The sequence below is a fragment of the Semicossyphus pulcher genome, unplaced genomic scaffold (assembly GCF_022749685.1).
Source record: "Semicossyphus pulcher isolate SPU_LCO1_2020_fin unplaced genomic scaffold, fSemPul1.0.p SCAF_5, whole genome shotgun sequence".
Taxonomy (NCBI): Eukaryota; Metazoa; Chordata; class Actinopteri; order Labriformes; family Labridae; genus Semicossyphus; species Semicossyphus pulcher.
In genome coordinates this window covers 16,040,339-16,054,245 of record NW_027211726.1, presented here as the reverse complement: position 1 = coordinate 16,054,245, position 13,907 = coordinate 16,040,339, and positions in this window count along the sequence as shown.

Sequence of the window (13,907 nt, the reverse complement as noted above, 5' to 3'; positions counted from 1 at the left end):
TTATACCTGTTGTCCTAATGTGTCAACTTACTGTGTCATTATACCTGTTCTCCTGATGTGTCATCCTACTGCATCATTATACCTGTTGTCCTGGCTGTCATCTTACTGCGTCATTATACCTGTTGTCCTGATGTGTCATCCTACTACGTCATTATACCTGTTGTCCAGATGAGTCATCCTACTGCGTCATTATATCTGTCGTCCTGGCTGTCATCTTACTGCGTCATTATACCTGTCGTCCAGGCTGTCATCTTTCTGCGTCATTATACCTGTTGTCCTGATGTGTCATCCTACTGCGTCATTATACATGTCGTCCTGGCAGTCATCTTACTGCGTCATTATACCTGTGCTCCTGGTGTGTCATCCTACACCGTCATTATACCTGTCGTCCTGGCAGTCATCTTACTGCGTCATTATACCTGATGTCCTGATATGTCATCCTACTGCGTCATTATACCTGTCTTCTTAGTTGTCATCTTACTGCGTCATTATACCTGTTGTCCAGATTTGTCAACTTACTGTGTCATTATACCTTTTGTCTTGATGTGTCATCCTACTTCGTCATTATACGTGTCGTCCTGGCTGTCATCTTATTGCGTCATTATACCTGTTGTCCTAATGTGTAAACTTACTGCGTCATTATACCTGTTGTCCTGATGTGTCATCCTACTGCGTCATTATACGCGTCGTCCTGGCTGTCATCTTTCTGCGTCATTATACCTGTCGTCCTGGCTGTCATCTTACTGCGTCATTATACCTGTCGTCCTGATTTGTCATCTTACTAAGTCATTATACCTGTTGTCCTGGCTGTCATCATACTGTGTCATTATACCTGTTGTCCTGATGTGTCATCCTACACCGTCATTATACCTGTCGTCCTGGCTGTCATCTTACTGCGTCATTATACCTGATGTCCTGATATGTCATCCTACTGCGTCATTATACCTGTTGTCCTGATGTGTCATCCTACTGCGTCATTATACCTGTTGTCCTGGCTGTCATCTTACTGCGTCATTAGACCTGTTGTCCTGCTGTGTCATCCTACTGCGTCATTATACCTGTTGTCCTGATGTGTCAACTAACAGCATCATTATACCTGTTGTCCTAATGTGTCATCCTACTGCGTCATTATACCTGATGTCCTGATGTGTCATCCTACTGCGTCATTATACCTGTCGTCCTGGCTGTCGTCTTACTGCGTCATTATACCTGATGTCCTGATATATCATCCTACTGCGTCATTATACCTGTCGTCCTGGCTGTCGTCTTACTGCGTCATTATACCTGTCGTCCTGGCTGTCGTCTTACTGCGTCATTATACCTGTTGTCCTGGCTGTCATCATACTGTGTCATTATACCTGTTGTCCTGGCTGTCATCTTATTGCGTCATTATACCTGTTGTCCTGCTGTGTCAACTTACTGCGTCATTATACCTGTTGTCCTGGCTGTCATCCTACTGCGTCATTATATCTGTCATCCTGGCTGTCATCTTACTGCGTCATTATACCTGTTCTCCTGATTTGTCATCTTACTAAGTCATTATACCTGTTGTCCTGGCTGTCATCTTACTGCGTCATTATACCTGTTGTCCTGTTGTGTCAACTTACTGCGTCATTATACCTGTTGTCCTGATGTGTCATCCTACTGCGTCATTATACGTTTCGTCCTGGCTGTCATCCTACTGCGTCATTATAGCTGTCGTCCTGGCAGTCATCTTACTGCGTTATTATACCTGTCGTCCTGGCTGTCATCTTACTGTGTCATTATACCTGTTGTCCTAATGTGTCAACTTACTGTGTCATTATACCTGTTGTCCTGATGTGTCATCCTACTGCGTCATTATACCTGTCGTCCTGGCTGTCATCTTACTGCGTCATTATACCTGTCGTCCTGGCTGTCATCTTACAGCGTCATTATACCTGTTGTCCTAATGTGTCAACTTACTGTGTCATTATACCTGTTCTCCTGATGTGTCATCCTACTGCATCATTATACCTGTTGTCCTGGCTGTCATCTTACTGCGTCATTATACCTGTTGTCCTGATGTGTCATCCTACTACGTCATTATACCTGTTGTCCAGATGAGTCATCCTACTGCGTCATTATATCTGTCGTCCTGGCTGTCATCTTACTGCGTCATTATACCTGTCGTCCAGGCTGTCATCTTTCTGCGTCATTATACCTGTTGTCCTGATGTGTCATCCTACTGCGTCATTATATCTGTCGTCCTGGCTGTCATACTGCATCATTATACCTGTTGTCCTGATGTGTCAACTTACTGCGTCATTATATCTGTTGTCCTGCTGTGTCAACTTACTGCGTCATTATACCTGTTGTCCTGATGTGTCATCCTACTGCGTCATTATACCTGTCGTCCTGGCTGTCGTCTTTCTGCGTCATTATACCTGATGTCCTGATATGTCATCCAACTGCGTCATTATACCTGTCGTCCTGGCTGTCATCTTACTGCGTCATTATACCTGTCGTCCTGGCTGTCATCTTACTGCGTCATTATACCTGTTGTCCTGATGTGTCATCTTACTGCGTCATTATACCTGTCGTCCTGATTTGTCATCTTACTAAGTCATTATACCTGTTGTCCTGGCTGTCATCTTACTGCGTCATTATACCTGTTGTCCTGTTGTGTCAACTTACTGCGTCATTATACCTGTTGTCCTGATGTGTCATCCTACTGCGTCATTATACGTTTCGTCCTGGCTGTCATCCTACTGCGTCATTATAGCTGTCGTCCTGGCAGTCATCTTACTGCGTTATTATACCTGTCGTCCTGGCTGTCATCTTACTGCGTCATTATACCTGTTGTCCTAATGTGTCAACTTACTGTGTCATTATACCTGTTGTCCTGATGTGTCATCCTACTGCGTCATTATACCTGTCGTCCTGGCTGTCATCTTTCTGCGTCATTATACCTGTTGTCCTGATGTGTCATCCTACTGCGTCATTATACCTGTTCTCCTGATGTGTCATCCTACTGCGTCATTATATCTGTCATCCTGGCTGTCATCTTACTGCGTCATTATACCTGTTCTCCTGATGTGTCATCCTACTGCGTCATTATACCTGTTGTCCTGATGTGTCATCCTACTGCGTCATTATACCTGTCGTCCTGGCTGTCATCTTACTGTGTCATTATACCTGTTGTCCTAATGTGTCATCCTACTGCGTCATTATACCTGTTGTCCTTTCTGTCATCTTACTGCGTCATTAGACCTGTTGTCCTGCTGTGTCAACATACTGCATCATTATACCTGTTGTCCTGATGTGTCATCCTACTGTGTCATTATGCCTGTCGTCGTGGCTGTCATCTTACTGTGTCATTATACCTGTTGTCCTAATGTGTCATCCTACTGCGTCATTATACCTGTTCTCCTGATGTGTCATCCTACTGCGTCATTATACCTGTCGTCTTAGTTGTCATCTTACTGCGTCATTATACCTGTTGTCCTGATGTGTCATCCTACTGTGTCATTAGACCTGTCGTCCTGGCTGTCGTCTTACTGCGTCATTATACCTGATGTCCTGATATGTCATCCTACTGCGTCATTATACCTGTTGTCATGCTGTGTCAACTTACTGCGTCATTATACCTGTTGTCCTGATGTGTCATCCTACTGTGTCATTATACCTGTCGTCCTGGCTGTCATCTTACTGCGTCATTATACCTGTCGTCTTAGTTGTCATCTTTCTGCGTCATTATACCTGTTCTCCTGATGTGTCATCCTACAGCGTCATTATACCTGTCGTCCTGATTTGTCATCTTACTACGTCATTATACCTGTTGTCCTGTTGTGTCAACTTACTGCGTCATTATACCTGTTGTCCTGATGTGTCATCCTACTGCGCCATTATACCTGATGTCCTGATATGTCATCCTACTGTGTCATTATACCTGTTGTCCTAATGTGTCAACTTACTGCGTCATTATACCTGTTGTCTTGATGTGTCATCCTACTGCGTCATTATACCTGTTGTCTTGATGTGTCATCCTACTGCGTCATTATACCTGTTCTCGTGATGTCTCTTCCTACTGCGTCATTATACCTGTTGTCCTGCCTGTCATCTTACTGTGTCATTATACCTGTTGTCCTGGCTGTCATCTTACTGCGTCATTATACCTGTTGTCCTGATGTGTCATCCTACTGCGTCATTATACCTGTTCTCGTGATGTGTCATCCTACTGCGTCATTATACCTGTTGTCCTGCCTGTCATCTTACTGTGTCATTATACCTGTTGTCCTGCTGTGTCAACTTACTGCGTCATTATACCTGTTGTCCTGATGTGTCATCCTACTGGGTCATTATACCTGTCGTCCTGGCTGTCGTCTTACTGCGTCATTATACCTGTCGTCTTAGTTGTCATCTTACTGCGTCATTATACCTGTTCTCCTGTTGTGTCATCCTACTGTGTCATTATACCTGTCGTCCTGGCTGTCGTCTTACTGCGTCATTATACCTGATGTCCTAATGTGTCATCCTACTGCGTCATTATACCTGTTGTCCTGATTTGTCAACTTACTGTGTCATAATACCTGTCATCCTGGCTGTCATCTTAATGCGTCATTATACCTGTTGTCCTAAAGAGTAAACTTACTGCGTCATTATACCTGTTGTCCTAATGTGTAAACTTACTGCGTCATTATACCTGTCGTCCTGGCTGTCATCATACTGTGTCATTATACCTGTTGTCCTGATGTGTCATCCTACAGCGTCATTATACGTGTCGTCCTGGCTGTCATCTTACTGCGTCATTATACCTGTCGTCTTAGTTGTCATCTTACTGCGTCATTATACCTGATGTCCTAATGTGTAAACTTAATGCGTCATTATACCTGTCGTCCTGGCTGTCATCCTACTGCGTCATTATACCTGTTGTCCTAATGTGTAAACTTAATGCGTCATTATACCTGTCGTCCTGGCTGTCATCATACTGCGTCATTATACCTGTTGTCCTGATGTGTCATCCTACAGCGTCATTATACCTGTCGTCCTGGCTGTCGTCTTACTGCGTCATTCTACCTGATGTCCTGATATGTCATCCTACTGCGTCATTATACCGGTCGTCCTGGCTGTCATCTTACTGCGTCATTATACCTGTTGTCCTGGCTGTCATCTTACTGCGTCATTATACCTGTTGTCCTGGCTGTCATCTTACTGCGTCATTATACCTGTCGTCCTGATGTGTCAACTTACTGCGTCATTATACCTGTTGTCCTGATTTGTCAAATTACTGTGTCATTATACCTGTTCTCCTAATGTGTCATCCTACTGTGTCATTATACCTGTTGTCCTGGCTGTTATCTTACTGCGTCATTAGACCTGTTGTCCTGCCGTGTCAACTTATTGCGTCATTATACCTGTTGTCCTGATGTGTCATCCTACTGCGTCATTATACCGGTCGTCCTGGCTGTCATCTTACTGCGTCATTATACCTGATGTCCTGATATATCATCTTACTGCGTCATTATACCTGTTGTCCTGATGTGTCAACTAACAGCGTCATTATACCTGTTGTCCTAATGTGTCATCCTACTGCGTCATTATACCTGTTCTCCTGATGTGTCAACCTACTGCGTCATTATACCTGTTCTCCTGGTGTGTCATCCTACTGTGTTATTATACCTGTTGTCCTGATGTGTCATCCTACTGTGTCATTATACCTGTTGTCCTGGCTGTCGTCTTATTGCGTCATTATACCTGTCGTCCTGGCTGTCATCTTACCACGTCATTATACCTGTTCTCCTGATGTGTCATCCTACTGTGTCATTATACCTGTCGTCCTGATGTGTCATCCTACTGCGTCATTATACCTGTCGTCCTGGCTGTCATCTTACTGCGTCATTATACCTGTTGTCCTGTTGTGTCAACTTACTGCGTCATTATACCTGTTCTCCTGATGTGTCAACCTACTGCGTCATTATACCTGTTCTCCTGGAGTGTCATCCTACTGTGTTATTATACCTGTTGTCCTGATGTGTCATCCTACTGTGTCATTATACCTGTTGTCCTGGCTGTCGTCTTATTGCGTCATTATACCTGTCGTCCTGGCTGTCATCTTACTACGTCATTATACCTGTTCTCCTGATGTGTCATCCTACTGTGTCATTATACCTGTCGTCCTGATGTGTCATCCTACTGCGTCATTATACCTGTCGTCCTGGCTGTCATCTTACTGCGTCATTATACCTGTTGTCCTGTTGTGTCAACTTACTGCGTCATTATACCTGTTGTCCTAATGTGTAAACTTACTGCGTCATTATACCTGTCGTCCTGGCTGTCATCATACTGTGTCATTATACCTGTTGTCCTGATGTGTCATCCTACTGTGTCATTAGACCTGTCGTCCTGGCTGTCGTCTTACTGCGTCATTATACCTGATGTCCTGTTGTGTCAACTTACTGCGTCATTATACCTGTTCTCCTGATGTGTCAACCTACTGCGTCATTATACCTGTTCTCCTGGAGTGTCATCCTACTGTGTTATTATACCTGTTGTCCTGATGTGTCATCCTACTGTGTCATTATACCTGTTGTCCTGGCTGTCGTCTTATTGCGTCATTATACCTGTCGTCCTGGCTGTCATCTTACTACGTCATTATACCTGTTCTCCTGATGTGTCATCCTACTGTGTCATTATACCTGTCGTCCTGATGTGTCATCCTACTGCGTCATTATACCTGTCGTCCTGGCTGTCATCTTACTGCGTCATTATACCTGTTGTCCTGTTGTGTCAACTTACTGCGTCATTATACCTGTTGTCCTAATGTGTAAACTTACTGCGTCATTATACCTGTCGTCCTGGCTGTCATCATACTGTGTCATTATACCTGTTGTCCTGATGTGTCATCCTACAGCGTCATTACACGTGTCGTCCTGGCTGTCATCTTACTGCGTCATTATACCTGTCGTCTTAGTTGTCATCTTACTGCGTCATTATACCTGATGTCCTAATGTGTCATCCTACTGCGTCATTATACCTGTTGTCCTAATGTGTAAACTTAATGCGTCATTATACCTGTCGTCCTGGCTGTCATCATACTGCGTCATTATACCTGTTGTCCTGATGTGTCATCCTACAGCGTCATTATACCTGTCGTCCTGGCTGTCGTCTCACTGCGTCATTCTACCTGATGTCCTGATATGTCATCCTACTGCGTCATTATACCTGTCGTCCTGGCTGTCATCTTACTGCGTCATTATACCTGTTGTCCTGGCTGTCATCTTACTGCGTCATTATACCTGTTGTCCTGGCTGTCATCTTACTGCGTCATTATACCTGTCGTCCTGATGTGTCAACTTACTGCGTCATTATACCTGTTGTCCTGATTTGTCAAATTACTGTGTCATTATACCTGTTGTCCTGATGTGTCATCCTACTGCGTCATTATACCTGTCGTCCTGGCTGTCATCTTACTGCGTCATTATACCTGTTGTCCTGATGTGTCAACTAACAGCGTCATTATACCTGTTGTCCTAATGTGTCATCCTACTGCGTCATTATAGCTGTCGTCCTGGCAGTCATCTTACTGCGTCATTATACCTGTGCTCCTGGTGTGTCATCCTACTGTGTCATTTTACCTGTTGTCCTGATGTGTCATCCTACTGTGTCATTATACCTGTCGTCCTGGCTGTCGTCTTACTGCGTCATTATACCTGATGTCCTGATATGTCATCCTACTGCGTCATTATACCTGTCGTCCTGGCTGTCGTCTTACTGCGTCATTATACCTGATGTCCTGATATGTCATCCTACTGCGTCATTATACCTGTCTTCTTAGTTGTCATCTTACTGCGTCATTATACCTGTTGTCCAGATTTGTCAACTTACTGTGTCATTATACCTTTTGTCTTGATGTGTCATACTACTGCGTCATTATACGTGTCGTCCTGGCTGTCATCTTACTGCGTCATTATGCCTGATGTCCTGATATGTCATCCTACTGCGTCATTATACCTGTCGTCCTGGCTGTCGTCTTACTGCGTCATTATACCTGATGTCCTGATATATCATCCTACTGTGTCATTATACCTGTCGTCCTGGCTGTCATCTTACTGCGTCATTAAACCTGTTCTCCTGATGTGTCATCCTACTTCGTCATTATACCTGTTGTCCTAATGTGTCATCATACTGCGTCATTATACCTGATGTCCTGATATATCATCCTACTGTGTCATTATACCTGTCGTCCTGGCTGTCATCTTACTGCGTCATTATACCTGTTGTCCTGATGTGTCATCCTACTGCGTCATTATACCTGTCGTCCTGGCTGTCGTCTTACTGCGTCATTATATCTGTTGTCCTGATATGTCATCCTACTGCGTCATTATACCTGTCGTCCTGGCTGTCATCTTACTGCGTCATTATACCTGTTCTCCTGATGTGTCATCCTACTGTGTCATTATACCTGTCGTCCTGGCTGTCGTCTTACTGCGTCATTATACCTGATGTCCTGATATGTCATCCTACTGCGTCATTGTACCTGTCGTCCTGGCTGTCATCTTACTGCGTCATTATACCTGTTGTCCTGATTTGTCAACTTACTGTGTCATTATACCTGTTGTCCTGATGTGTCAACTAACAGCATCATTATACCTGTTGTCCTAACGTGTCATCCTACTGCGTCATTATACCTGTTGTCCTGGCTGTCATCTTACTGTGTCATTATACCTGTTGTCCCTTTCTGTCAACTTACTGCGTCATTATACCTGTTGTCTTGATGTGTCATCCTACTGCGTCATTATACCTGTCGTCCTGGCTGTCGTCTTACTGCGTCATTATACCTGATGTCCTGATATGTCATACTACTGCGTCATTATACCTGTCGTCCTGGCTGTCATCTTACTGCGTCATTATACCTGTCTTCTTAGTTGTCATCTTACTGAGTCATTATACCTGTTGTCCTGCTGTGTCAACTTACTGCGTCATTATACCTGTTGTCCTGATGTGTCATCCTACTGTGTCATTATACCTGTCGTCCTGGCTGTCATCTTACTGCGTCATTATACCTGTCGTCTTAGTTGTCATCTTACTGCGTCATGATACCTGTTCTCCTGATGTGTCATCCTACTGTGTCATTATACCTGTCATCCTGGCTGTCATCTTACTGCGTCATTATACCTGTTGTCCTAATGTGTAAACTTACTGCGTCATTATAACTGTTGTCCTGATGTGTCATCCTACAGCGTCATTATACGTGTCATCCTGGTTTATCATCCTACTGCGTCATTATACCTGTCGTCCTGGCTGTCATCTTACTGCGTCATAATACCTGTCTTCTTAGTTGTCATCTTACTGAGTCATTATACCTGTTCACCTGATGTGTCATCCTACTGTGTCATTATACCTGTCGTCCTGGCTGTCGTCTTACTGCGTCATTATACCTGATGTCCTGATATGTCATCCTACTGCGTCATTGTACCTGTCGTCCTGGCTGTCATCTTACTGCGTCATTATACCTGTTGTCCTGATGTGTCAACTAACAGCATCATTATACCTGTTGTCCTAATGTGTCATCCTACTGCGTCATTATACCTGTTGTCCTGGCTGTCATCTTGCTGCCTCATTATACCTGTTGTCCCTTTCTGTCAACTTACTGCGTCATTATACCTGTTGTCTTGATGTGTCATCCTACTGCGTCATTATACCTGTCGTCCTGGCTGTCGTCTTACTGCGTCATTATACCTGATGTCCTGATATGTCATACTACTGCGTCATTATACCTGTCGTCCTGGCTGTCATCTTACTGCGTCATTATACCTGTCTTCTTAGTTGTCATCTTACTGAGTCATTATACCTGTTGTCCTGCTGTGTCATCCTACTGCGTCATTATACGTGTCATCCTGGTTTATCATCTTACTGCGTCATTATACCTGTCGTCCTGGCTGTCATCTTACTGCGTCATTATACCTGTCGTCCTGATTTGTCATCTTACTACGTCATTATACCTGTTGTCCTGGCTATCATCTTACTGCGTCATTATACCTGTCGTCCTGGTGTGTCATCCTACTGTGTTATTATTCCTGTTTTCCTGATGTGTCATCCTACTTTGTCATTATACCTGTCGTCCTGGCTGTCGTCTTACTGCGTCATTATACCTGTCGTCCTGGCTGTCATCTTACTACGTCATTATACCTGTTCTCCTGATGTGTCATCCTACTGCGTCATTATACCTGTCGTCCTGATGTGTCATCCTACTGCGTCATTATACCTGTTGTCCTGGCTGTCATCTTACTGCGTCATTATACCTGTTGTCCTGATGTGTCAACTAACAGCATCATTATACCTGTTGTCCTAATGTGTCATCCTACTGTGTCATTATACCTGTTGTCCTGTTGTGTCAACTTACTGCGTCATTATACCTGTTGTCTTGATGTGTCATCCTACTGCGTCATTATATCTGTCATCCTGGCTGTCATCTTATTGCGTCATTATACCTGTTGTCCTGGCTGTCATCTTACTGTGTCATTATACCTGTTGTCCTGTTGTGTGTACTTACTGCGTCATTATACCTGTTGTCCTGATGTGTCATCCTACTGCGTCATTATACCTGTTGTCCTGGCTGTCATCTTACTGCGTCATTATACCTGTTGTCCTGCTGTGTCAACTTACTGCGTCATTATACCTGTTGTCCTGATGTGTCATCCTACTGGGTCATTATACCTGTCGTCCTGGCTGTCGTCTTACTGCGTCATTATACCTGATGTCCTGGCTGTCATCTTACTGCGTCATTATACCCGTCGTCGTGGCTGTCATCTTACTGCGTCATTATACCTGTTCTCCTGATGTGTCATCCTACTGCGTCATAATACCTGTTGTCCTGGCTGTCATCCTACTGCGTCATTATACCTGTTCTCCTGATGTGTCATCCTACTGCGTCATTATACCTGTGCTCCTGTTGTGTCAACTTACTGCGTCATTATACCTGTTGTCTTGATGTGTCATCCTACTGCGTCATTATACCTGTTGTCCTGATGTGTCATCCTACTGCGTCATTATACCTGTCGTCCTGGCTGTCGTCTTACTGCGTCATTATACCTGATGTCCTGATATATCATCCTAGTGCGTCATTATACCTGTCGTCCTGGCTGTCATCTTACTGCGTCATTATACCTGTTCTCCTGATGTGTCATCCTACTGCGTCATTATACCTGTTCTCCTGGTGTGTCATCCTACTGTGTTATTATTCCTGTCGTCCTGATGTGTCATCCTACTGTGTCATAATACCTGTCATCCTGGCTGTCATCTTAATGCGTCATTATACCTGTTGTCCTAAAGAGTAAACTCACTGCGTCATTATACCTGTTGTCCTAATGTGTAAACTTACTGCGTCATTATACCTGTTGTCCTGATGTGTCATCCTTCTGCGTCATTATACGTTTCGTCCAGGCTGTCATCCTACTGCGTCATTATAGCTGTCGTCCTGGCAGTCATCTTACTGCGTCATTATACCTGTGCTCCTGGTGTGTCATCCTACTGTGTCATTATACCTGTTGTCCTGATGTGTCATCCTACTGTGTCATTATACCTGTCGTCCTGGCTGTCGTCTTACTGCGTCATTATACCTGATGTCCTGATATGTCATCCTACTGCGTCATTATACCTGTCGTCCTGGCTGTCGTCTTACTGCGTCATTATACCTGATGTCCTGATATGTCATCCTACTGCGTCATTATACCTGTCTTCTTAGTTGTCATCTTACTGCGTCATTATACCTGTTGTCCAGATTTGTCAACTTACTGTGTCATTATACCTTTTGTCTTGATGTGTCATCCTACTGCGTCATTATACGTGTCGTCCTGGCTGTCATCTTACTGCGTCATTATACCTGTTGTCCTAATGTGTAAACTTACTGCGTCATTATACCTGTTGTCCTGATGTGTCATCCTACTGCGTCATTATACCTGTCGTCCTGGCTGTCGTCTTACTGCGTCATTATACCTGTCGTCCTGGCTGTCGTCTTACTGCGTCATTATACCTGTCGTCCTGATGTGTCAACTTACTGTGTCATTATACCTGTTGTGCTAATGTGTCATCCTACTGCGTCATTATACTTGTTGTCCTGGCTGTCGTCTTACTGCGTCATTATACCTGATGTCCTGATATGTCATCCTACTGCGTCATTATACCTGTCGTCCTGGCTGTCGTCTTACTGCGTCATTATACCTGATGTCCTGATATGTCATCCTACTGCGTCATTATACCTGTCTTCTTAGTTGTCATCTTACTGCGTCATTATACCTGTTGTCCAGATTTGTCAACTTACTGTGTCATTATACCTTTTGTCTTGATGTGTCATCCTACTGCGTCATTATACGTGTCGTCCTGGCTGTCATCTTACTGCGTCATTATACCTGTTGTCCTAATGTGTAAACTTACTGCGTCATTATACCTGTTGTCCTGATGTGTCATCCTACTGCGTCATTATACCTGTCGTCCTGGCTGTCGTCTTACTGCGTCATTATACCTGTCGTCCTGGCTGTCGTCTTACTGCGTCATTATACCTGTCGTCCTGATGTGTCAACTTACTGTGTCATTATACCTGTTGTGCTAATGTGTCATCCTACTGCGTCATTATACTTGTTGTCCTGGCTGTCATCTTACTGCGTCATTATACCTGTTGTCCTGATGTGTCAACTTACTGTGTCATTATACCTGTTGTGCTAATGTGTCATCCTTCTGCGTCATTATACGTTTCGTCCAGGCTGTCATCCTACTGCGTCATTATAGCTGTCGTCCTGGCAGTCATCTTACTGCGTCATTATACCTGTGCTCCTGGTGTGTCATCCTACTGTGTCATTATACCTGTTGTCCTGATGTGTCATCCTACTGTGTCATTATACCTGTCGTCCTGGCTGTCGTCTTACTGCGTCATTATACCTGATGTCCTGATATGTCATCCTACTGCGTCATTATACCTGTCGTCCTGGCTGTCGTCTTACTGCGTCATTATACCTGATGTCCTGATATGTCATCCTACTGCGTCATTATACCTGTCTTCTTAGTTGTCATCTTACTGCGTCATTATACCTGTTGTCCAGATTTGTCAACTTACTGTGTCATTATACCTTTTGTCTTGATGTGTCATCCTACTGCGTCATTATACGTGTCGTCCTGGCTGTCATCTTACTGCGTCATTATACCTGTTGTCCTAATGTGTAAACTTACTGCGTCATTATACCTGTTGTCCTGATGTGTCATCCTACTGCGTCATTATACCTGTCGTCCTGGCTGTCGTCTTACTGCGTCATTATACCTGTCGTCCTGGCTGTCGTCTTACTGCGTCATTATACCTGTCGTCCTGATGTGTCAACTTACTGTGTCATTATACCTGTTGTGCTAATGTGTCATCCTACTGCGTCATTATACTTGTTGTCCTGGCTGTCGTCTTACTGCGTCATTATACCTGTCGTCCTGATGTGTCAACTTACTGTGTCATTATACCTGTTGTGCTAATGTGTCATCCTACTGCGTCATTATACTTGTTGTCCTGGCTGTCATCTTACTGCGTCATTATACCTGTTGTCCTGGCTGTCATCTTACTGCGTCATTAGACCTGTTGTCCTGCTGTGTCATCCTACTGCGTCATTATACCTGTCGTCCTGGCTGTCATCTTACTGCGTCATTATACCTGTCGTCCTGGCTGTCGTCTTACTGCGTCATTATACCTGTTGTCCTGATGTGTCATCCTACTGCGTCATTATATGTTTCATCCTGGCTGTCATCTTACTGCGTCATTATACCTGATGTCCTGATGTGTCAACTAACAGCATCATTATACCTGTTGTCCTAATGTGTCATCCTACTGCGTCATTATACCTGTTCTCCTGATGTGTCATCCTACTGCGTCATTATACCTGTTGTCCTGGCTGTCATCTTACTGTGTCATTATA